The 4462-nt window shown below is 42.8% G+C and overlaps 1 pseudogene across 1 annotated transcript; it reads left to right on the top strand.

Moving 5' to 3' along the window:
- The first annotated feature begins 2833 nt into the window (after positions 1-2833).
- LOC308496308 (hsc70-interacting protein-like) lies at positions 2834-4180 on the top strand (annotated as a pseudogene). Its single transcript has one exon. The product of its transcript is annotated as a hsc70-interacting protein-like (transcript).
- The last annotated feature ends 282 nt before the right edge of the window (positions 4181-4462 follow it).

Genomic DNA, 4462 nt, shown 5'->3' on the forward strand with positions numbered 1-4462 from the left:
TGCTCATGTCATTGAAAAACTTGTTTTTTCGTTTTTGTGAATATTTTTTAAAAATTAAGGAGCACATTAAAAAAAAAGTAAGGAGCACATTGAATAAGGTTGTCTGATGGAACAATACTCTCGTATTTCTCACAGCTTGCACTGCAGGCTGGAGAAGGACGGGCCTGTGCTCCTGCACTGTCCCCTGTGCTGTGGGAAGCCCAGGCCCTGGGTGGAATCAGTGGAGGAAGAGGCCACAGAACTGACGTGGGAAAAGGGGGGGGGTGTGTGGAATGGAGTAAGGCTCTGAGTGTATTATTCTTGACCGCAGTGTTTATCCAGACACTGGCGTGTTCTTTAGCAACAATACTTATTTCAAATGTAATTCAGATTTTTGGAGGGTGGTTCATCATTCATTACGTATTTACTGAGTTTCTGTGTGCCTGAGTCTGTGATTGGAAACGGGGCCTATAAAAATCAGAAAATTCATGTTCTTGAGGACTCACTGGTAATTGGGCAGGCGGATGTGTGGCAGGCCATTTTAATCCTTTTGCGTTGGCTAATGGCCATTGTTTGGAACACCTTTTTTTTAAAGCTCTTTCTGCTGTAGGCAAAGGGATTATTATTTTAGGTGCTATTTGTTAGCTTAAAAAAAAAAAAAAGCAAATCCTTGTCCTTTATTTCTGTGTTTCTTAGGGCATTTTTCTCCCAAAATATTCTTAGTGAACTCCATGAACTCCCCTGTTATAGTCTGCCTTAAAGTGAAACAGCTTATCGGTGAACCATAAATATAACGTGACATTTTACCAGCTGTGGAGTGATTAGTCCAAATATATATTGTCTTAAGAAGTTAACATCAAGCGTCTTCACATATTTAAATTTGATGCTGGGGCTATTTTGCAAAACTTAAAAAAAAAGCTGTGATCTTGTACATTTTCTTGTAACCTGAGCTAAAAATCCAAATATAGCAATCATTGGCATGCTTTTGGGGGGCGGGGGGTGTAAGCATCCCAGGGATATGCAGATGGGAAAATGTCCATTGGGAAAATGTTAAAATGGTTCTTTGTATTTAATCTCATCCTTTTAAATTTCTATTTTTGTGTGTTTTATAATGTACATAATATATTGTACAATTGTACACTTCTATAATTTATAAATAAATACGTTTATTGGTGCATTATATATTCTTTCTGATTTCAGTGCATGATCAAAACATTTGTAAATGCTGCTTGGACGTCCTGCTAGGGTGATGTTGAAGCCAACATGAAGGTTTGGTCCTTTGGCACTCAGCATTGGAGTTCACAAGTTGTCGTTACTAAGCAGAAGTCGGAGGGTTGACATTCACTGCGTCCAGCCCTACAGTAGCCCCAAGGTGCAAAATGATGCTTTTTGAGATGGAACTGAGTAGGTTCGGTGATGGGGTTAATAGACGAGGGGAGGGTTCTAAACAACTATTGTGCGTGGAATGAAAGGGGGCAGGTGAGGGCAGAAGTGCTAGGGGTGCTTCCAGCAAAGGCGACAGCTCTGTTAGTGGTCCCTGGCATCAGTGGCTGCTACACATTAAAGGTGAGTGTGGGAAGGTGGCCCACTCTTCAGCACTAGGTGGTTCAACTTGAACCTGTCAGGCTGGGTATGCAAAGCAAGCGGTGTTCCTCTTGCCATTCTGAATGCCTGAGGCTCAGAAATCTGGATAAATGAGGCTAAAATCTGGACAATGGCAGCAATGGAGTGTGCAGATTCCACAAAGAGCCACTTCAAGCTATTGCCCTGTAGTTTCCAGCCTGATTCCAGTAGAGGGCAATAGGGCTATAAGTTTCTTCAGCATAGAATGGTTTAGTTTGTGGAACTAAGAAACCCAAATTAAAGACATGCTTTGTAATTCATTAATATTTCCACCTTCTAGGATTACTTCTTTTGCCTTTAATGTTTGTTATTCCTGCCTAACCTTTTTCTTTCCTACATGTATCCTTTAATACATTAAATTTACTTCTCAGTTTTCTAGCTGGAAACATGAAGACCCTTTGCAACTCCAGAAGACGATCCGTATTTATTCATTGTGCTAGAACTGTATTAGAGTATTATATTGTTTGCTTGAAAGAGGTGGGAAGTCAGGTAGGACAAAGAAGTACTTTTATTCTACGAAATTTAATTTTTTTTTGATGTTTGTTGCCAATAATGTGCAGAGTGAGATTTTTACTTTAACATTCAAGCTAAGCAGTTATCCTGCCACAGTGTCATGGAGCCGTCAGAAGACAGGAGACTCCCAGGTCAGAGACACGCACCACGTGAACTGCATGTCCCCATCTGCTCCTCTTGTCCCCCAAGCTCCGTGGGGTGATAGGGAGTAGCCCAGGCACATGCTGCATAGGCAGTGTCTGCATCATGGCTGAGGAATTTCAAGCTCAGGAAATCTAATCTTTTAAAGGGCCTGCAAGCAAAGCGGTCCAAGAGGGAGACACCCTGTCTTCCAGCGCTGTTCCTTAAGCAGCCATGGAACCAAAGCTGTGGCCCACTGCTCACAAGGCGTGCAGAAACATGAGATACCCACTGAAGATTGTCTCAGAAGTAGGAACTCAAAATATGGAGTATTTCTATTTGTAAAGGTGTATAGAGTACTTATTTTCAAAGGGAATGAGTTCTATTTAGTGAAAATTAGGACCAGCGAGGTCATTTTCCTTGAGAATAATATTCATGTAAACCTGTTGCAAGTGTTTTATCTGATTGTCAAAGACAATTTTAGCTTACAATGGAAGCTAATTCACCAACTAAAAAAAATCCAGAATTTTCCAAGTTGAATCCAGTCCAACATGACAATGGAAAAGGGGTGTCTAAAAAAAAAAAAAATGAAGGCAGCCGCCCCCTTCCACACGGTCACGCTGAGCTAGTGCCCAGGCCTGGAACCGGGCTGCAGCCTCCGCCGCGCCCGCCGCCTCGCGCCGCCTCCCGACCATGGACCCCCGCAAAGTGAGCGAGCTTCGGGCCTTCGTGAAAATATGTAAGCAGGACCCGAGCGTTCTGCACACTGAAGAAATGCGCTTCCTGAGGGAGTGGGTGGAGAGCATGGGCGGTAAAATACCACCTGCTATTCATAAAACTAGATCAGAAGAAAATATCAAGGAAGAAAAAGCAGATAGTAAGAAGGCGGAGGAAAACATAAAGACAGATGAACCATCAAGTGAGGAAAGTGATCTAGAAATTGACAATGAAGGTGTGATTGAACCAGACACTGATGCACCTCAAGAAATGGGAGATGAAAATGTAGAGATAACCGAGGAGATGATGGATTAGGCAAATGATAAAAAAGGGGCTGCCATTGATGCCCTAAATGATGGTGACCTACAGAGAGCCATTGACTTGTTCACAGATGCCATCAAGCTGAATCCTCGCTTGGCCATTCTGTATGCTAAAAGAGCCAGTGTCTTCATCAAATTACAGAAGCCAAATGCTGCCATCCGGGACTGTGACAGAGCTATTGAAATAAACCCTGATTCAGCTCAGCCATACAAGTGGCAAGGGAAAGCCCATAGACTTCTGGGCCATTGGGAAGAATCAGCCCACGATCTTGCCCTTGCATGTAAATTGGATTATGATGACGATGCTAGTGCAATGCTGAAAGAAGTTCAACCAAAGGCTCAGAAAATTGCAGAACATCGGAGAAAGTATGAGCGGAAACGTGAAGAGCGAGAGATCAAAGAAAGAATGGAAAGGGTTAAGAAGGCCCGGGAAGAACATGAGAGAGCACAGAGGGAGGAAGAAGCCAGACGACAATCAGGAGCTCAGTATGGCTCTTTTCCAGGTGGCTTTCCTGGGGGAATGCCTGGTAATTTTCCTGGAGGAATGCCTGGAATGGGAGGGGGCATGCCTGGAATGGCAGGAATGCCTGGGCTCAGTGAAATTCTTAGTGATCCAGAGGTTCTTGCAGCCATGCAGGATCCAGAAGTTATGGTGGCCTTCCAGGATGTGGCCCAGAACCCGGCAAATATGTCAAAATATCAGAGCAACCCAAAGGTTATGAATCTCATCAGTAAATTGTCGGCCAAATTTGGAGGTCAAGCGTAATGCCCTTTTGACAAATAAAGCCCTTGCTGAAGGAAAAGCAACGTAGATCACCCAGTGGATGTCGCAATAATACAAACCAGTGTACCTCTGACCTTCTCATGAAGAAAGCTGGGGTGCTTTGAAGAGAATCCCTACCCCTCTGCCCCAAATGCAGCTGTAACATTTTACAGTGCTTTGCCATAGGGTATTTGTTCAGATAATGTTTTCCTACTAGAAATTACAAACTTTAAACACTTTTAAACCTTAAAAATATTTAAAAACAAATTAAAAGGGTATGTAAACCCTAAAAAAAAAAAAATGAAAACTATATCTGTTGTATATTGTGACCATAAAAGATTTTGATTATTGCTCTCTGCACCACTCCTCAAAGCCTCAACCTAAAACCTGTCCCACCCCACCCTCCAACAACAAAAACTTCCACACT

This window comes from Rhinolophus hipposideros, assembly GCF_964194185.1.
Source record: "Rhinolophus hipposideros genome assembly, chromosome: 3".
Classification (NCBI taxonomy): domain Eukaryota; kingdom Metazoa; phylum Chordata; class Mammalia; order Chiroptera; family Rhinolophidae; genus Rhinolophus; species Rhinolophus hipposideros.